Source organism: Rousettus aegyptiacus, unplaced genomic scaffold (assembly GCF_014176215.1).
Source record: "Rousettus aegyptiacus isolate mRouAeg1 unplaced genomic scaffold, mRouAeg1.p scaffold_m13_p_2, whole genome shotgun sequence".
NCBI classification, from domain to species: domain Eukaryota; kingdom Metazoa; phylum Chordata; class Mammalia; order Chiroptera; family Pteropodidae; genus Rousettus; species Rousettus aegyptiacus.
Window position 1 is genome coordinate 91,019,993 of NW_023416295.1, and position 22,390 is coordinate 91,042,382.

Consider the following 22,390-nt stretch of genomic DNA (forward strand, 5'->3'; position numbering starts at 1 on the left):
AAATATATAAAAATGGCAGCATCCTTCACTATCAGTAATCACTAAATGTAAATGGATTGTACTCACCAATTATTCTGATGGATTGTCAGAATAAATAAAAGAAAAAAAACTTAATTCGACTGTATATTACTTATGATATATTCACTTTAGACCTAAAGACAGAAATAGATTAAAAATGAAGGAAAGAAAAAAGAGAGCTAGAGTACCTGTAATGACATCCAACAAAATATATTTTAAGTAAAAAACTATTGCAAAGAGACAAAGAATAACATTACATATTTATAAAAGTTTCTATTCATCCATAAGATAGAAAAATTATAAATGTACACACCAAATAGCAGAGCTCAAAAATATATGAAGAAAATATTGACAAAATTGAAGGAAGAAATGTATAGTTCTACAACAGGAGACGTCAATACCCTACTTTCAATAATAGAACATCTAGATAGACAATCAATAAGGAAATAGAGGGCTTGAAAAACATTATAATATTATACCTAATATTATACCTAATATTTTTAACAGAACACTCCACCTAACAACAGAATACACATTCTCTCATGTGCTCTTGAAACTATCTCCAGAACAGGCCATATTTAAACTGTAAAACAATTTTCAATAAGTTTAAAAAGACTGAAATAATAAAAGTATTATCTTCTCCAACCACAATGGAATAAAGCTAAAAGTCTATGACAAATAGAAAATAAAGAAACACATGGAACTTAAATAACAGAGTCTTAAACAACCAATTGTCAAACAATAAATCACTAGAAGAATTATAAAATCCTTTGAGATGAATGAAAACAAAAGCATAATATATCAGAACGTATAGGATGCAGTGAAAGCAGTGCTCACAGTGAAATTTATAGCTGTAAATGCATACATTAAAAAAGAACGAATATCTCAGCTCATCAACCTAACTTTCCGCCTTAGGTAACTACAAAATAAAACAAACTAGCAGAAGGAAGGGAATAATAAAAATAGCAATAAATGAAGGAAAATAGAAAAATGATAGAGAAAATCAACAAAACCAAAGCCTGGCTTATTGAAAAGGTCGACAAAATTGGGAGACCTTAAGTTGGACTAAGAAAAATAAAAGAGAAGACATAAATAACTAAAATCAGAAATTAAAGTGGGGCATTACTACCAATCTTACAGAAACTAAAGGATTATAAAGAATACCATGAATAATTGTATACCAACAAATTAGTTAAGCTTGATGAAATGGACACAAATTGCCAAAACTTACTCGAGATGAAATAGAAAAGCTCAGCAGACTTATAATGAGTAGAGATTGAATAAGTAATCAAAATCCTCTCAACAAAGAAAAGGCCAGGATCAGATGGCTTCACTCATGAATCCTATCAAATATTTTTTTTTAAAAAAATTAACACCAATCCTACTCAAATGCCTTCAAAAAAATAACAAGATAATGCAGAGTGGGTGTCTTAAACAACAGTTATTAGTTTTCTTATAGTTTTAGAGGCTACAAGTCTAAGATTAAGGTGCTAATAGGATCAGTTTCTGGTGAAACTTCTTCCTTGCTTGCAAACAGCCATCTTCTTGCTTTGTTCTCATGTGTCCTTTCCTCTCTCTGGTGTCTCTTCCTTTTCCTATAAGTACAGCAGTCCTATCAAAATTGGACACCACCCTTATAACCTCATTTAACCCTAACTACTCTTAAAGGCTCTATTTCCAAAGACAGTCACATTGGAGGGTAGGGCTTTTGGGGGGACAAAATTTAATCCTTAACAACTCCTAACACATTCTATGAGGTCCTGATACTAATTCCAGATAGAGATACTACAAGAAAATTATAGACCACTATACCTTATTAACATAGAAACAAAAACTCTTCAAGAAATACTAGCAAACCAAATCCAACAGTACATTAAATTGATTATACACCATGACCAAGTGGGATTTAACCAAGTGTAATGCAAGGGGGCTCAACATGAGAAAGTCGATGTCATATAACACAATCTTAGAATAAAAGGAAAAAAAAATCACATGCATCTAAATAGATATAGAGAAAACTGTTGAAAAATTCAACACCTTTTCATGATAAAAACACTCAGCAAAGTAGGAATAGATGGGAACTTATTTCACATGATAAAATTTATGAAAAAAAACCCACAGTGAACATCGTACTGAATGATGAAAGAATAAAAGCTTTTCTTCTAAGATCAGGAACAAGAGAAGGATGACTACTTTTGTCAATTCTGTTCAACATCATACTGAAAGTTCTAGCCAGAGCATTTAGACAAGATATAATTCGATACATAGAAAACATAAAGAATCCACAAATAACCAGTAGAGCTAATAAACAGATTCTATAAAATTGCAGGATACAAGGTAAACATGTGAAAATCAGTTGTGATTTTATATACCTGCAGTGAACAATATGAAAAGAAATTAAGAAAACAATTCCATTTACAATAGCATGCAAACAAATAATATACCCAGAAATAAATTTAACTAAGGAGGTAAAACACTTGTACAGTGAAACTATAAAACACTGCTGGAGGAAATTAAAGAAGATCTAATTTAATCTCCCATGTCCACGGACTGGAAAAAATATTGCTAAGATGACAATGCTCCCCAAAGCAATCTTTACACTTAGGACAATCCCTATCAAAATTCCAAAGACCCTTTTTGCACAAAGAGAAAAGCCAATCCTCATATCCACATGGAATGACAAGCAACTGCAAGTCATTAACATAACATTGAAACAGAAAAAGAAAGTGAAAAGAACCACACTTTCCGATTTCAAACCTAATTCAATACCATAGCAATCAAAACAATCAAAAGTGTGTACTACGTCTAGATACCAAGTGACAGAGACCCTGGTTCTCATTGTTCTTTCCTTGGTCTTGAGGGGATCCCCCACACCCTCTGCTGGTCTGCTGGATGGAGACTTCCTCATCCAGGGGAAGCTCTTTTGGGCTCATTCTCTCATGTACACCCATTGCTTCCCAGTGGCCCCTCACTGAGTCATGGCAGCTTCTAGGATGAGGTACAGGTTGGACTGAAGTTTCCCTGGGTCCTCACCACTTGCACTGACTCCAGGTCACCAGTACAATCAGGCCTTGCCCCAAGGTAATGTAGTTCAGAGGTTAAAAAGGTGACCCTCAATTCACATCTCAGAAAACAGAGTGAGTGTCTGGTTTTACCCTCCCCACAAGGCCTGGGTCTTTATGCAGATTGTAAATGAAGGGTTCCAAAAGGGTCCCCAAAGTGTCATTTATGCCTCTTTGTCCCACTGCTCTACATTGCAAAAAAGTGATGCTACTTTGAAGGACAGAAAAACCAGCTTCTATAGATTAAAACAAACATACAAACCAGACACCATGCCTATGTATTTCTTCCCATACACATAGGAAAACACCAACATACCAACAGTGAAGTAGATTATGGACACTTTTTTTTTCCTCCTTGAGTTTTCCTGCATTTTCTGATTTTTCAGAATTGAGACTTATCCTTTTGATAAAAGAAAGCTATGTTATACAAATGTTGCGGAAGAGTCTTATACTCTCGCTGAACTCAGTGTCAGGCTGAGTGTATGCCAAGGACCTTCTGATACACTGAGGGACAGCTTCCAGGTCTGGACACCGAACAAGAGAGACATCGTCAATGGAGAACCAAACTCTAGAGGAGCTCTGCGCCTTCCAGCCTACTCTCACTAGCCACCCCACTACAACATGTCCAAGCAGCTGTGGGCGTGTGATCATTGGGCATAGGCAAGTGCACCAAAGCGGCAGCCCCAGCTTCCCTTGAGAAGCCTGGTAATGGCCCCGCCCTGTTTTCCCAGGTGGGCAGGGTTAGATGGGCCTCAGGCCCAAGTTGTAGCAAGTGGGTGGGAGTAAGTTCCCTCACTTGGCCACATCTCTCCTACCAGTCTCCTTCTCATCCACCCTGGCCTCAGGGAACTTCTTGTGCCCACCAAGTCTTTGCCCTGCTGGTTCCTCTACTAGAAGCACTCATCCCCAACAAAGCAAAGCAGGTCACATTTTTCATTCCCTCAGGCTTCTGCTCACTCCAGTCTTCTCTGAGAAACAACTCATGGCCACTCCATTCAAAAGAGCACCTTTCCCATGGTGTGTACCACATTAGTCTGCAGATTTTGCACCTATCTATGGTCTCTGCCCATGAAGGCAGAGACCTCCTCTGTCCCTTTGCCTGCTGAATCCTACTGGGTGCTCAGTAGCCCTGGATGAGGAAAGGCCTGAAGGTAAATCCCTGCCTATATCTCACTCAGTGTGTCTCCTGCGGATAGTCACATCAGTCCCATCTCTAGTGTAGCCCTAAGCATACCCATGTGACCCTTTACTTCTAGGATCCAGTACACACCCCTGACAGGGCCTTTCAGGTTTTCTGTGGAATGGCCTCCGGCCCCTCGACTCCTATGCTGTTGCTGTGACCACACACAGTGACCCAGAATCTCCTTTGTGCTTCTTGCCCTTCCTTAAGCAGTGTTTTATGCCTGGACTGTCCTTCTTTTTCTCACCTGAGAAATTCTTTATTCAGGTTTCAAGGCCAGGCCTCACTGTCTCCTCTTCTGAGAAGACTTCCCAGCCTGCTCAGCCAGATTTCCAGACTGCTGGAATCTCTCCCAGCATCTGGTGCTCACTGCATGGAGATGTCCATAGGCCGAACTGTTGGCCTCTCAGCCCTGGCCGGGGGATCCTTGATTGGATGTGGCACGATATCCCAGGAATGGCCTGGATCAGAGAAGGTGGAGCAGTTAGGACCCTCACCCAGTGAGTTCATTCCTGGCCCATAACTGCTCACCCCTTTTCCCTTCCCCTTCCTATCTCTCTGGTTTCTAGTTTGTTTTCCTGTCCCATTTGCATGAAGCATGTAGCTTATGAAAAACAAGCTGTCATCTTAGTGCTTTTTATACTTCATTCCCCAACAGCTGCTGTTTCCAGATGTTCATTATTGCTGTATTAGTGGAGGTTGTTAATGACACTGAGGCTGACAGAACACAAATTGATTTTTAAAAGTTATGCTAATTGCTTAGGAATGTTTCTTGCATCAGCTAAGCAAAATGGTGGTGATGGGGAACGCCCATGCAATGTTGCACATACGATCTTTGATCTAAAGGGCTTTGGCCAACTATGAACCAAATTCCAAAGATATTATACTGACTGGGGATGATGTGGAGAGAGATGGGTTTCCAGGGAAGATTTTAGTGGGCTAAACCCATAGGGAGATAGCACATAGAAACAATGTGTCCCTGAGATGCCGTATAGTTTCTGGCTCCTGCCATGGGAAGAGAGAATCCTTGGGTGCAGGAGTGTGGATCTTCGAGTCAGACAGGCCTGGTTTGAATCCTAGCATTGCCATTTATTTGGAGTGTGTGATTTTGAAAAAGTCATTAATCTATAAATATCCTCATTAGCAAAATTCAGACAACAGCATGGGTATGTGCCTCCCTTATACTCATGAGAATTAAATAAGATGGTGCTTACAAAACTGGAACAGCCTTCTTATCAACTTAGCAGAGACAGGGAGTTATGGTTATGTGGCCGTGAGCTCCTAGAGTCTTTACTAGCTTTCATCAGTAGGAAGGGCAGTAACTCCCTAAATTATCTGAGGACCTGGGGCTGGTCCTACTTCCAAACACCAGGGGAGTGGGAGTTGCAGACCCAGTCAGACCAGAGTCCCTGTGGTTTCTGTTGCTGCTAGGTGGTGCCACTCTTGTGCATAAGTGCTGCCCAGCCCAGTGGATGTTCATCTGCTGTTGTAGTGAGGGCCTTGTTTCAGGTCCCTGCCCAGGCTGTACTGCACCTGCCTCTGGGCTGCAGGGTTGTGATGCTGTTCCTTTTCTTCCACAAAGGTTCTGAGATCCTTCACTGGAGATTGTACAGTAAGTAAAACTAAAGGTACTCTTATAATATTTCCTGGGGCAAAAGTGCTTAACTGATGTGATAACTAGAGAGGGACTGTGATTTCCTATGAAAATAAAAATGGGCTGTGAGATGACCTGTTTCTACTCTTAGGTACAGAAGAAGCTGTCTTGATTTTTAAAATTCTAGCTCATCATCACTGCTCCACATGTGTAGATCACCAGACTCACGTCATTGGTGCACGATGATCTGTCAACTAATATGAGCTCACTACCTTTCTAGGTAAGTTGGCAGGTCACAGGTTGTGTCAGAGGCGCTGGATCTGAAGCTTTGGAGCCCGTAGCATATACAGTGATGGGTTTGGAGGAGGCTGGGATCCTAGGGGCACAGCAGGACCTGAAATGCTGGGTGATAGGAACAGATGAGAGGCTGTGACTGCATAAGGATTAGGTTGAGGAAAGCAATGACTGAACTGTACATGGAGTCAGAAATGTGGTCAGCTGGTTTGGACAAATGGTTTGCTTAGAGGAGAATGGAGAGAAGACATGAAGGAAGGGGAGAGGAAAGGGAGGAGAGCGAGAGAGAAACCCTCTTCCTAAGAACTCTGCTGCTCACTTTTTGTCTGGCTAACCCTTCTAGTCTCAGCTTAAATGTCACCTCCTTAGTCAAGTTCTCCCTGTTCCCTAGTCCTAGACAAAGTTAGATTTCCTGATTATAAGGTCTTTCAGCCCTACGTGGTTAATTTTTTTTTTTACCACAATTCGTATTAAATAACGATTTATGTGATTATCTGTCATCTGTAATCTGACAGATCAGCTAGCACGGGGTCTTGCCCACAGATGATGCTTACTGAATATTTGCTCCTACCTCTGGGTGGAGAATCAGAGTTCTGACTCTATCTAAGAAGGTGCTTGACAAAGGATTAGAATTCTCCTCCTAGAGTTGTTACTTGGTGAAGCAGGAAGGTCATTCCCCCTCTGGTGTCAGTTTTCTTTGAGAAAACAGAACAAATTATTGAAGCAAACTATCTCAGTTTTCTTTCAGCTCTGAACTTCTGTGCATCGTAGGAGAGTGGCATTTGTGAGTTGACAAAACCTCTTGGTCTTAGCTGGGCTGCCCTTTTCCTTATTCTCCCTGTCCTTCTACTTCTCTCCTTCAGTCCCCACAGGACCAGGGACTGCATGGGTGGCTCCTCTGCTGGAAAGAACCAGTGGTTTCATGGGGTGATCTGTCAGCCTCTGTACATGTGATGAGTTTTCAGCTGAACTGACCTTGAGATAGCAGATTGCTTTCCGATTTATGCCTCCCCTCCCACCATTTCTTCTCTGTCCCTGGTCCTCCTAGTTCCCCTATCTATGAAAAAATGTGATTGATAAGAGCAGTGCAACCACACTGTTCACGTGCTTCTCTGTGTCTAGGCCGTTATGAGAAATTAATGATGTGGTGCTGGAAGGTGGAAAGAGATGTCTTTCTTGATCTTGAAGGGTGCACATGACAGATTACTAGGTTTCCTAAAAACAGAGTTGATTCTTTCTATTGATATTTATGTTAAAGCAAACCCCAACCAAATTTTGTGAATTGTTTTATTTGTCTTTGTGGAATACTCAGCTTTACCAATGACGATGAAACCATTCTTTTCTTGTAACACTTGTCTTGGCAAAGGGCTATAATGCAAAAATGACGGAAGGGGAGAAAGAGGCATCTATCTCCTCACCATCATACAGGCCATGCCCAAACAGGGAAAAAATTCCTTTTGTAGAATAGCCTTGGAGAACCCTGCCTGGGGAGTTGCCTCTGCCTTTGCAGTGCCCTTGAACAGCCTGAGGAAAGGTTTGCCCGTGTGCAGAGGCTGGCTGTGCATTCTGAGGTACCTGTGCTGGCTGGGGTGCAGAGTAGGCCTTCAGATGAGTTAATTTCCACGTCGTCTGAACACCTGTTGGGGAGAGACCATCACGCTTTACCTTATGATGCTCCAGGCCACACCAGCTGGAGGGGGCATGGAGCTCAGCAGAAAGGGTGATGTACACAGTGACGCACCCAGTACACATCTCCCTTGTCCCCTCACCTGACTCCTTTCCCCTGCCTGCTCTGTGGTGGGTCTCCAATTCTCAAAGGGGCTGTGTTGAGGCTGAGCTCTAGATGGCCTCTCATTCCCTTGCTGGCACACTTCTGTTCCCAAGATAGCCTTCTGCGCACATATTCATAGGGGCCTGTTTTAGACTAGGTAGCAGGTATCTGTTATCAGAATGTGGTGGTCACCAAACTTAAAAGAAAGACAGGGCCGGGTTATGAAGGGAAAAAAAGCCTTGCAATGAAGTGCAGGTATGTTCTGAGTTCAGTGGGCATCTCTGAAGGATTCTGACGATTCTCTTCGGGGATCTGTGTAAAGAGCTGATACACTGACCTAGGCTAGGGAATGCTCCAAATGGTCCCCCCAGGGGCCCTCTCTGACCTTCTCTCCTTTTTTTTTTTTTTTTTTGCTGATCCCACACCTCCAGATGGCCTGGAAAGCTAAGAGGTCCTGCATGACCCTTCTCCTGGACTCAGTCCCAATAGCTCCTCAGTTTACCCCTGGAGCCTGGTGACCTCACAGCTATGCCTGGCAGAGCCGAAAAAGTGTTGGCTGCCAAGAGACCTCTTCTGGAGTTCTCTGTGCGTATGTTGTCTCCCAAGGGTCTTTCTCCTCCAGCTTTCCAGCAGCACCCAGTATCAGCATCCTGGTGAGCATGGAGCCTGGTCTCCACCTGTGTTTATGTCCTTTGTCTAGCCCTCCATATGATGTTTACAGACCCACTACTATTGACTCAGCCCCTAGGATGGTACCTGGTAAATAGTAGGCACCATTTAAAAAACACATCAGTCAGTGAATGCATTGAAGGAGCAAGGGTTCTACCAGTCACTTGGGCAGGGAAAGGGAGGAAGAGTAAAGGGTGGCCTGGAAAGCCAGCCAGCTTAGGGTGTCCACAGCAGCATCCCTCATTTTGCAGTAGAGACTTGACCAGCTGACAAGATGAGAGCTGCACAACAACCGCCTTACCACCATGGGTTTCAATTCTCTGTCCTCAGGTGGTGGCGAGGGCCCCTCTCTTGGGGCTGGAGTGCCCAGTCCAGCCTTCTCGCCTGAGTCCTCTGTGCTCTTGTTACTGAGGAAAGAGTCTCTGCCCAGTGTGCACAGAAGCTAATACTATGGCTCTGGCTTTTGAGAAAAGAACAAAACTTTTATTGCCAGACCAACTGGCAAGGAGACAGGAGACAAAGCTCAAATCTGTCACTCTAATCCCTGGTTTGGGGCAAGATTTAAGGGGTTTCAGCACTGGATCTTCCCTGACAATAGATCCTTCACTTCTGAAAGGGTTCTGGCATTCAGGTTATGGTTATGTCTCAGTCCTGTGGTTCCATGGTGGGGAGCACTCAAGGCTTCAAAAGTGTTAAGTGATATATCTAAGGTCTTGTTAGAAACAGGGTAGGATCCGTTCGAACTGGTACTGAAATTATACTCTGGCTTAATCATTTGGACTGGACAACAGATGGGGACCTCAGAGTGTCCCAAATTCTTCCCATTAAATCCCAGGCCACTCCACCTGACCCGCCTGCATCTCAGTCTGCTGTGGCCAGCGCTCCACCTCAATGTCCCAGATTCCCATCCAGGTAGAAGGGAGGAGGTTTATTGTCACTTCCCTCCATCCACCCAAGGCCTTGTCAGGGGAGGGGCCCAGGAGCAGGGAAATTTCAGCACTGGCATAGCAACTTTTGCATGCTTGTCCCTTCCTTCTGTCTCAGTGTTTCTGCTGCAGCTCTTTCTGAATATCCTGTGTGTTGCAGTATGGACCGCCCATGAGTGTGGACTTTGGTTTGACTTCAATTCTAAATCCTTCACTTAATAACTAACAATCTTAGGCAAATTAGTTACCCTCTCTAAGCTTTCATTTTTTTTTTTAAATCTACAGAATGGGGGTACCAAAGGTATTTAACTTTTAAAGTACTCTGAGTATTAAGTGAGGTTATGATGTTCCCTGCTGCAGCTCCTCTTCTCTTGGGGAGGCTGTAATCAGGGAAAGGACTGACTGACCACTGAATGGGGTCCCAGCAGAAGCTGAAACCTCCTTCACTGTGTTGTGTCCCAGAACTTCAATTCTTCCACTAAAATAATATTCTCTGGTTAAGAGTGTGTTTCAAAAACTGTTTCTGAAAGTGTTTTTCAAACAATACCCTAAGCTTCCATGAAGATGCTGTAGGGACTGCCTTGGGGGCAAGAAGGAGTCTGTAGGGTAGACTCCATAACCCTCCCCTTAATAAGGGCCATTTTGCATCTGTAAAGGTTTTGAAATATTGGGTTCCATGTAAATTTTCTTTAAAATACATGACTGTTAAAAAGTTTGAACACAAATATTTTCATAATATTTTTTAAAAGTTTGGACACTGTTCTATTAAAATGACATCATCATCATGACCTTTAAAAAGAAAATTCTATAGAATGCTGCCACAGACAGTAGAGAAGTCTTCTAAATTCTGGGGATATAAAGATGCACAAAACGTGGCCCTTGCCATCAAGGAGAGTAATTAGCAAGTTCTCATAAAAATTGTTTTTATTCATATCTGTGTGGTCATCAGAGCCTGTAGGGGTGGCAGATGAAGAAACTGACTGAGCCTCTAGAAAGTGGAAATATCACCAACTAGTAGAGCTTGGCTCTGCACCCCTACAGGGTCATTTAACCACACCTACAGGTTTATACACACACACATACACACGAGAATATGCCTGCCTTCCCCTGATTGCCCTGAATCCTGTCAGCAGGGACAGGAGAATGCAGATCGGCTCTGAAATAGTGCCCCTGATGTTTCCCACCCCTAAATCAAAGTCTCATCTGGTTTATTTTAATATCTGTTATAGTGGGGAATATTTTCAGGCAGAGAAAACAAGCTGCAGTTTTGCTCTGTCCACATCTGCCATTATGAGATGATTTAGCCATCCTGCTGTGATACTGAATGAGGGTGCCTCGAGGTGACACTAGGCTCGAAGTGGCACTGGGCTCGACATTTTCAGAGATTAGACTTTGTCCTTTTCTGGACAGGTCTGGGTCCTGCTGCTGGACTGTCTTGGGCTTAGTGTCTCAGAGGTTTTAGTGCATCAGGCAGTTGGATGCTAAGCATACAAAGGGTCTAAGCCATGAATCAGGAAAAAACCCCAGCTCTGGGGCAGACAGTGGTGCTCTTGCAGTGCTGGCACTAGCCAGCCAGTGACCTGGGTGTATTCCAGCAGCTCTGTGTTCTTATCCGTAGGTAGTAAGGATGATAGGGCATTTACAGGGCCTAGAGCAAGGAGGAACTCATGCACTAGGACACTCATTTCTTTCTGGGCCTATAGCCCTGGGCAGGATTCTTTGGTAAAGGTAACAGAAACTGCGCGTTTTCCAAGACTCTAAGGCAATTAGAACTGAGCTGGGACAGGCATCCCAGCATAGTCTCATTCTGGGGACCTGGCAGGATGAGTGACTGCCAGCTTATCTTCAGATCTGTGAGCATTTGTGAAGATCCATGTCCCAGAGAGAGTGTATGAGGCTCCTTCTTATCTGGGGAAGGGTGGGCTGCTTAGTTAGCTTTCTCATTGAGACTGGATCTATTGAGGAAGTATTTATTTACCAAGAAAAATTGGGTCCTGCTACCTGGAGGAGCAGAGTAGACATGAGCAGGTCACAACTTATGCATTTACCCACCTGTTTCCATTTCCAGTATTATTCCCTTCCCATTGGTCTTGCATACAGATGCTTAATCAGTCTTCCTTAATCGCCACTTGCATCTTGTTATTCTCCTTAAAAATGCCGTCGGAAGGATGAAGAAAAGGCCTGACCTGCTTGGGAAGGATTTGAGCACTGCTCACTATTCTTTTTTGATGTTTACATTTTTCCACTCCTGTCCCACCCCTCCTGCTCGGTCTCCACCCTTGGCATAGCTGCTGCCCTATCCTACCCTCCACCAGAGCCCTGCTCAGAGCAACTGCTTTGGGGAGTCTCTAGACCTTACTCTTCCTAGAACCTGCATACTCCTGTCTGAGAGCCCCCTGCATTGAAGTGGATGAAGGACTGAGACTTTTTATCTTCTGGGTTGGTTTTTCTCTTTGGTTTTGAACCTAAACTTTGCCAGCTCCATTCTTTCCAAAATTTCAAGTACAGTCCTTGGAAGCCATCAACTTGACCATCAATTTCTTCCAGGGCAGGGAATACATCTTACCCTGCCCACTGTCTCTCCTCCTCCACCAGGGCCTCATAATTGTATTCAGTGAGTTTGCTACAATGAGGAAGCTCAAGAATCGGAGGTGTAATCACATGATAAAAAATTAGGCAGTCATTAAATTAATGTTTATGAAGAAAAGTTGATGGAATGGTCATGGAATGTTAAATTACAAAAGTAGGACCTAACATAAAAAATATATATGGAAGACTTGGAAAAAAAAACATAAAATTATTGTTTCAGCTATTGCCCTTAAGTAAGTCATTTAATCTTTCTCATCTGCAAAATGGGGATGATAACATCTTCCTGGCCAGACTGTTGGGAGGGTAATGATCATTTATGTAGCATGCTTCGTCTGGTCCTGACACACAGTAGGGGCTCAATTATGATGCACTTTTTCTATGATTACCTCCAGGCAGGCTGCAAAGGTACAGAGCTCATTGTGGCCTCCATTGTTTCTCTTGTTCTGGTGGGACCCATCCTCCAGGGTTGCCTCCACGATTTCTAGGGTGGCATATGGACACTTCTAGTCTGAATGTCACAAGAAGGTCTAACAGGGGCCAAGGCAGGGGAGAAAGAGTGAGGGAAAGGAAGTCTAGAAAAGAAACAGATAGGCATTTAAAGATGGCAATTGTATAGCTATAAGAGATAGTATAAATGTATATTTTAATCTTTTCTTTTCTTACCTGATTTAAAAATCAATTGCATAAAATAATACATTTATAATATATTGTAGAGTGGGTAACACACAATATATATTGCCAATAACAATACAAAGCTGCTCTATGCGAAGAAAATGACTACAGATAGTAAAGTAATAATAACAAGACATTGTTGGGTCTACGACATTAATAGAAGTAATATATATGACCATAATACTACAAAAGTAGGGGAAGAGAATAGAGCTACATAGAAGTATTATTTCTATGTATTATCAGAATCAAGCTATTGTAAATATGAAGCTGATTCTGATAAATTAGGATACACTAGAGCAATCACTGAAAAGAAGGCAAAATAAAACAAAAATAAAAACCAAAAAGAATAATGAAAAAATTATCAAAGAAAGTAAAATTCTGCATCAGAAAATACTCATTAAATGCAAAAGGAAGCTGCAGAAGAGGAATAGAGGAACAGAAAAAAGACATATAGAAAACAAAGGTAAAATGGCAGATGTCAATCTAACTATATCAATAATAAATTTAAATATGAATAGATTAAACCATCCAATCAAAAGGCAGAGATCGTCAGAAAGATTAAAAACATGATTCAACCATATGCTGTCCACACATGTCTAAAAGAGACACACTTTAAATTTAAAGACACAAATAGACTGAAAGAGATACATCATGCAAATAACAACCACGAGAGGGCTGAAATGGCCATACTGAGATTAGAAAAACTAGACCTAGAAACAAAGTGTTATTAGAGACAAAGAGGGATATTTTATGATGGTAAAAAGGAAAAAATACAGAAATGTAATAAAACTATTAGCTGTTTTTTTTGAAAAGATCAATAAAATCAAAAATCTTTTAGCTTGACTAACCAAGGTAAAAAAGATAAGACAATTCCTAGAGTCAGCAGTGCAAGAGGGGATATCACTACCAACAAGGATTATAAAGGATTACTGAGAACAATTAGAAGCCAAAAAATCATGGTTTGGCACAAGGATAGACACACATATCAATGAAATAGAATTGAGAGTTCAGAAATAAACCTATCCATATGTGGTCAACTGATTTTTTTAACAAGAGTTCCAAGATCATTCAATGGGGAACAGAAATCTTTTCAATAAATGGTACTGGGGCAAGTAGAGAGCCACATGCAAAAAATGAAGTTGGACTCTTACCCCATACTTTATATTAAAACTCAAAATGTCATTTTTGTAATTCAAAGTGGATCAAAGATCTGATTGTAAGAGAAAAAGCCATCAAACTGTTAGAAGAATGCAAACAGGTACATCTTCATAACTCTGTCACTCTGAGACTTGGCAAAGGATTTCAGAAAAGCATGATCAACAAAAGAAAAAAACAGATAAATTTGATTTTGTTATAATTAGAAACTTTTGTGCTTCAAAGCATCATCAAGAAAGTAAAAAGACAACTTACAGAATGGGATAATGTATTTGCAAGACAAATATCTGATAAAGGATTTGTATCTCGAGTATATAAAGAACTCTTACAACTCAATAATACAATCACAAATAACCCAATTAAAAACAGGCAAAGGTGGACATTTGGAAATATGGCAGAGTGAGAGAAGTTCCCAGATCTCTCCCCTTGAAACAACAATAAGCTGAACATCTAAAACTCAACAAAAATCACCACAACATCCAGCATGTCTGAGCATGGGATCTGCACATAAGAGCTATCACAGGTCAGGACCCCAGGTGTTGGGCAGTGGACTGGGAGAAATAAAGAAGCTGCCTTGCAGCTGGCAGAGCTCCCTGTAGGGGGAGGGGAGGGGAAGAGGAGAAGTTGTGGTGACTTACCTGAGCAGCCCTACCTGGAAGAGTTTATGAGTTCCACGCAGCCAGTGGCAGGGCCCAGTCATCAGGGCGGAAGGCAGAGAAGCAGATAGCAGAGAAGCAACAGTTGATTTTTACTGGCCATGGTTGCAAAACTGAGGCTGAGCTGCAGCTCCTAACTTCCACCCAAAGGTCCCCTCCATTCACGGAGACCAATCATCACAGATCCCAGGGGAATCTGAGCAAATGCTACTGAAACTGTTGCTAACACTGACAGAGACCTCATACTTCGATAATCACCCTAAATGTAAATGGACTGAACTCACCAATAAAAAGTCACAGAGTTGCAGAATGGATCAAAAAACAGAACCCAACCAGATGCTGCCTCCATGAAACGCATGTCAGCTCCAAAGACAAATATAGACTCAACATGAAAGGGTGGAAAATGATATTTCAAGCAAATGACATTCAGAGAAAAGTGGGAGTAGCGGTACTAAAATCGGACAAAATAGACTTCAAAATAAAAAAGGTAAAGAAAGATACTGAGGGACATTTCATAATTATAAAGGGAATCATGCACCAAGAAGACATAACACTTACTAATATCTATGCTCCCAAACAGGGAGCCTCGAAATATATAAAACAATTACTAACAAGAACTAAAGGGAGATACAGAATAAAATACTATCATAGTAGGAAACCTAAATAGCCCACTGTTAGATATGGACAGATCAACTAAACAGAAAATCAATAAGTAAATAACATTCTTAAATGACACAATAGAACAACTGGACATAATTGACATTTATACATCCTTCTATCCCCAAACAGCTGCTTATACATTCATCTCTAGTGCACATGAGACATTCTCAAGAATGGACTACATATTGGGACACAGAGATAACATTAACAGTTATAAGAGGGTTGAAATCATACCAGCTATATTCTCTGATCATAATGCTTTGAAACTTGAGATCAACTGCAAAAAGAAAGCAGGAAGATCCACAAAGACATGGAGATTAAAAACATGCTACTGAAGAATAACTGGGTCAGAGAAGAAATAAAAAGAGAAATCAGGAGATAGATGGAAATGAATGATAATGATAGTAAAATATATCAAAACTTTTGGGACATGGCAAAAGCAGTCATAAGAGGAAAGTTCATATCATTACAGGCCTATCTTCAAAAACAAGAATGAGCCCAAATAAAAAACCTAATGCTTCATCTTAAAAAACTAGAAAAGGAAGGAAAAATGAAGCCCGAAGTCAGCAGAAGGAAAGAAATAATCAAAATTAGAGCAGAAATAAATGAAATTGAATGCAAGAAAAAAATAGAAAAATAAATGCAACAAAGAACTGGTTCTTTGAGAAGGTTAATACAATTGACAAACCCCTGGCTAGACTCACTGAAAAAAAAAATAGAGAAAGGACACAAATTCAGGGATGGAAGAGGGAGAATTATGACAGACACTGCAGAAATACAAAGGATCCTACAAGAATACTATGAAAAAGTATGTAACATCAACTTTAGTAACCTTGAAGAAATGGACCAGTACTTAGAAAAATACAATCTTCCTAGACTGAATCAGAAGATCAGGAAAATCAAAATAGGCCAATCAGCAGTATGGAAATTGAAACAATCATCAAAAATGTACCAAAAAGTCCAGGACCAGATGGCTTTTCCAGTGAATTCTACCAAATAGTCAAAGAAGATTTAATAACTATTCTTCTCAAACTCTTCCAAAAAATTGAAGAGGAGGCAATACTTCCCAACTCATTTTTTGAGGCAAGCATTACTCTGATACCAAAACCCAATAAAGATAACACACACACACACACACACACACACACACACACACACACATACAACTACAGACCAATATCTCTCGTGAACACAGATGCAAAAATCCTAAATAAGATATGAGTGAACCAAATACAGCAACATATTAAAAAGATTATACATCACGATCAGCATCAAGTGGGCTTTATTCCAGGGGCACAGCGATGATTCAACATATGCAAATTTATTAATGTGATACATAAACAAATTAAAAATAAGAATCATATGATCATATCAATAGATGCAAAAAAACCCTTTGACAAGATACAGCATCCATTTATGATCAAAACACTTAACAGAATCAGTATAGAAGGAAAGTACCTTAAGATAATAAAGGCCATCTACGACAAACCCTCAGCCAGCATTATACTTAATGGTGAAAAACTAAACACCTTCCCTCTAAGATGAGGAACAAGGCAAGCCTGTCCACTGTCGCCACTGTTATTCAATATAACATTGGACATCCTAGCAAGTGCAATCGGACAAGAGAAAGATATAAAAGACATCCAAATAGGAAACGAAGAAGTCAAATTATCACTATTTGTGGATGACATGATTCTCTATGTAGAAACCCTAATGACTTCTCAAGAACACTACTAGAAACAATAAGCAAATACAGTCGAGTTTATGGATACAAAATCAACATTCAAAACCCATAGCATTCCTATATTCTAATAATGAAGTGTCAGAAAAAGAAGTGAGAAAAATAATTCCATTTGTAATTGCACAAAAAAGAATAAAATACCTAGGAATAAAGTTAACAAAACATGTGAAGGACATATCTAATGAAAACTACAAGACCCTATTAAAAGAAATCGAAGAAGACACAAAGAAATGAAATGATATTATTCTGTTCTTGAAGTGGAAGAATGCTTACTTAAAATGACCTTATTGCCTAAAGCATCATACAGATTTAATGCAATCCCCTTGAAAATCCCATTGACATTATTAAAAAAAAAAGATTAAAAAAACCATGAAATTTGTATGGAAGCACAAAAGGCCCAAAAATTGCCAAAGCCATCCTGAGGAAAAAAAAAATGAGGCTGGAAGCATCACTCTGTCCGACTTCAAATTATACTACAAAGCGACAATAATCAAAACGGCATGGTACTGGTAGCAAAACAGACACATGGATCAGTGAAACAGAATCGAGAGTCCAGAAGTAAACCCATGTTTATATGGGCGAATGATTTTTGAGAAAAGAGACAAAAACATACAGTGGAGAAAGGAAAGCCCCTTCAATAAATGGTGCTGGGAAAACTGGAAAGCCGCCTGCGAAAGAATGAGACTAGACTGCGGTCTATCACCACACACAAAAGTTAACTCAAAATGGGTTAAGGACCTGAATATAAGATCAGAAACAATAAAATGCATAGGAGAAAACATAGCAACTAAAGTCAAAGACCTTGGACTTAAAAAGGATTTAATGAATTTGATCTCAAAGGCAAGGAAAGTAAAAGCTAAAATAAAAGAATGGGACTACATCAAACTAAAATGCTTCTGCTCAGCCAAAGAAACCATCAACAAGGTAAAGAGACAACCATCCAAATGGGAGAATATATTTGCAAGCAATGCCTCCGATAAGGGCCTAATATCCAAAATATACAAAGAACTCATACAGCTCAATAACAATGAAAAAAAGGATCCAATCAAAAAATGGACAGAAGACCTGAGCAGACACTTCTCCCTAGAGGACATACAAATGGTCAGCAAATGTTTGAAAAGATATTCAACATTGCTAGGTATTAGGGAAATGTAAATCAAACCGCAATGAGATACCATCGTCCACCTGTTAGAAAAGCTATAATCAACAGAACGAGTAATAAATATTGGAGAGGATGCAGAGAAAAAGGAACCTTCATATACTGCTGGTGAGACTGCAAATTGGTATAGCCACTATGGTAAACAGTATAGAGGTTCCTCGAAATCTAAGAATTGATTTACCATTTAATTCAGCAATCCCTCTACTGGGTATCTACCCCAAAGTCTTGAAGACTCATATGTGACTTTTACACTCCAATGTTCATAGCAGCATTATTCACAGTGGGCAGGACATGGAAACAACTGAAATGTCCTATGATAGGTGATTGGCTAAGGAAGTTGTGGTTAATATATATACAATGAAACATTACTCAGCCATAAGAAGATTGCCATTTGTGACAGCATGAATGGATCTTGAGATAATCTTGCTAAGTGAAATAAACCAGACAGGAAAAGTTGAAAATCACATGCTATCATTTATATGTGGGATATAAACCCGAAGGCAATAAATAAAGAGGACAAAGAAACAGAGACTCATGGTCATGGACTATAGACTAGTGGTTATCAGAGGGTAGGGGTTGGGGGAGGATGGGGAAGGTAGACAGGGTAAAGGGGTAAAATATAGGGGGATAGGGAAAGAATGAAGTGGGTAAAGGGGATCAAATATATGGCAGCTGAAGGAAATGACTTTGGGTGGTAAAGACTCAATAGAATATACAGATGTCTAATTATAATGTACACATGAAAATTATATAATTGTATTAACCAATGTTACCTCAATAAACTAAATAAAATACTTTAAAAAAACAGGCAAAAGACCTGAACAGATATTTCTCCAAAGAAGATGTACAAATGGCCAATAAACATATGGAAAAGTGTTCCACAGCATTAACCATCTTTACATGCTCTAGGGAGACTAGAATCAAAAAGTCAGATAATGAGTGTTGACAAGGATGTGGAAAAATAGGAACCCTCATACAATACTGTATAAATTGGTGTAGCTAATTTGGAAAACAGTCTAGCAGTTCTTCAAATGATTAAACATAGTTACCATATGACCCAGCAATTCCACTTCTAGATATATACCTAAGAGAAATGATAACATGTTCACACAAAAATTTGCACATAAATGTTTATAGTAACATTGTTTATAATAGCCAAAAGGTAGACACAATCTAAATGTCCATCAACTGATGAATGGATAAAGAAAATATGGTACATCCATACAAAGAAATATTATTCTGCTTTGAAAAATAATTAAGTACTGACGCGTGGGTGAACTCTGAAAACATTATGCTCAGTGAAAGAAGCCAGTCACAAGTGACCACATATTACATGATTCCATGTGATTCAAAAGTCCAAAATAGGGAAATCTACAGAGATGGACAACAGGTGAGTTGTTGCTTAGGACTGGGAGGGAGATTAGGAGTATAGACCAGTGATAGCTAAAGAGTTGATTAAAATACCTTAAAAAATTTTAAATGATGACTGTGGTGGTGGTCATATGTACCTGTGAATATGCTAAAAACTAAACCATTGAACTGTACACTTTAAATGGTTGAATTACATGGTAGGTGAATTGTATCACAATAAAGCTATTAAAAATACATATCAGTAAAATTTTAAAAAATTAAGATAAGAGAAAATGGAGAGCCAAACTAGGAGAAAGGGAACAAAGAGGTTGTTATTCAATGTCAGTAAATAAGTCCTGGACTTTATCTGGGGAAAGATGTGGTTAAACACATGGAGATACTAGAAGTTAGAATAACATGTGGGATGACATCGAATAAAATGTCATCAAATGCTGAAAAGGACAAGAGAAGCCCCAATGACTTTGAAGATGTGTGGAGAGATTAGATTAGATGTGTGGAAAGAGTGTGTGTGGCAGTAAATGAGCCAGTATTATCTATCACAGGAATCAGGGTGGCCCTGTGACACCCCTCCTGAGCTAAGAGGATATAAGCATCATGCAGAGTGTCTCACTGGCCCAAACCTTGAGAGAAGAATTTCCTGTTACTTTGAAGACTACTGAGTCCTTTTCCTCCTGCCCAGTGGGATAGAACCTAAACATCTCCCTACGGGGGAAAGAGGGTCACCTGGGTTGGGGGTGGAGGATCTGATATTGTTTTGTAATATGGCTTTTCCTACAGAATAAGAATTTGTATTTTGAAGAAAAAAAAGGATACATCAGTGGAATCTCTGACCTTGTTAAAACAATCATATTGACCTCTATGCACTGATGTGGAAAGATGTCTATGATGGTTTGATATAAAAGCAGGGTGCAGAGCAAGATATTATTCCATTTTTGTTAAAAAAAAATAAAGATGTCGGAAAACAAGTCTGGAAGGATCTGTACGAATTAGTGGTTAAATATTTATTTATTTATTTTTGGCTAACTTTTTTTTTAAGTTTATTGGGGTAACATTGGTTAATACAATTATATAATTTTCAGGTGTACATATAATTTTACATCTATACATTCTATTGTGTGATTACCACCCAGAGCCTAGTTTCCTTCAGCTACCATATATTTGATCCACTTTACCACTTCACCCTCCCCCAATCCCTCTATATTTGACTCCCTTTACTCTGCCTACCTTTTCCCTTCTCCCCCACCCATACTTTCTGGTAACCTCTAGTCCATTGTCCATGTCCCTAAGTCTCTGTTTGTCCTGTTCGTTTGTTGCACTTAGGTTTCTATCCCACATATAAGTGATATCACGTGATTTTCAACCTTTTCTGTCTGGCTTATTTCGCTTAACATGATTATCTCAAGGTTAATCCAGGTTGTCACACATAGCAGTATTTCATCTCTTCTTATGTCTGAGTACTATTCCATTGTATATACGTACCACAGCTTCTTTATCCAATCATCTATCGTAGGATTCTTCGGTTGCTTCCATGTCCTGGCCACTGTGAATAGTGCTGCTATGAACATCGGTGTGCAAATATCTTTTTTGGATATGGCTTTTCAAGTCTTTGAGGTAAATACCCAGTAGAGCGATTGCTGGATCATATGGTAGATCAATATTAAGTTTTTTGAGGAACCTCCATACTGTTTTCCTTAGTGGCTGTGCTAATTTGCAGTCCCACCAGCAGTGTATGAGGGTTCCTTTTTCGTCGCATCCTCTCCAGTATTTGCTATTACTTGTCCTGTTGATTATAGCTATACTGACAGGTGTGAGATGGTATCTCATTGTGGTTTTGATTGACATTTCTGTAATATCTAGCGATGTTGAATATATTTCATATATTTGTTGGCTATTTGTATGTCCTCTAGGGAGAAGCGTCTGTTCAGATCCTTTACCCATTTTTTGATTGGATTGTTTGTTGTTTTGAAATGGCCCCTTTTAAAAAGGAAATCAATGATTGCAAAGTCTTTGGATGGTATTTCTGACTAGAATTGTAGAATTTAGTGTGGTCTATGGAACTCTAGGGCCTTGCAGGGACGTTTGTTTTACTGGAAAGTCCTAAACATCTTTCCCATGTTTATTATTATTATGGTTGGTTTTTTATTTTGTGAATTGTTCATTCGTATTTACTCATTCATTTTCCTATTGGATTGTCTGTCTTTTCCCTTTCGATTTGTAGAAATTCTTTGTATATTTTGGCTACTAATTGTTTGTTAAATTGCAAATATCTTCTTCCAGTAGTGAGTTTGTTCATAGAATTTTCAAATTTTATTGTAGTCATTATGATCTTTCCATTTATGACTTGTTCTTTCTGTGTTCTCGGAGAAATTTCTTTATAATGAAATAATAAAAGATATTTCTCAATATAATCTTCTGAAAGTTTTAAAGTTTGACTTTTCAGGTTTAGATATTTAATTTACGGGTAATTGATTTTTGTATATGGTACATATGTATAAGCTACAAAGTAAAGATCTGCTTTTATATTTTTTTTCTGAAAGATAAAATTGTCTTTGTATATTTTATGGAAAATCTGTTCCTAATTATTTAATGCCAACTCTCTCGTACATTGGTTTATATAGGTATGGATATGTTCTGGACTCTTCCTCTGCTCCATTTTCCTATTTGATAGTCCCTGGGCCAATAACACACTGCTTTAATGACTATAGCTTTATTGGAACTTCTTATATTTAATAGGGTATATTTACTGAAAATATTTTTTGAAATACTTTTATTGAAAATATTTTTATTGAAATTTTTTAATATTTTATTGAAATTTTGGTGATATTTTGACCAAAAATATTTTGGCCAGATATATTTTAGAATCACCACTTTGT

At 39.5% G+C, this 22,390-nt stretch overlaps 1 long non-coding RNA gene across 2 annotated transcripts in view; it reads left to right on the forward strand.

Moving 5' to 3' along the window:
• LOC118613809 overlaps positions 1 to 22,390 on the forward strand; it is a 52,859-nt gene that overhangs the window by 14,151 nt on the left and 16,318 nt on the right. The window contains exons 1-2 of one of the 2 annotated variants that reach the window (XR_004955912.1): positions 6,012 to 6,134; positions 8,351 to 8,572. The exons of the other annotated variant lie outside the window; for it this stretch is intronic. This is a non-coding gene — a long non-coding RNA (uncharacterized LOC118613809). Of the gene's footprint in view, positions 1 to 6,011; positions 6,135 to 8,350; positions 8,573 to 22,390 lie in introns of those variants that run through there. 2 annotated transcript variants of the gene reach the window in all.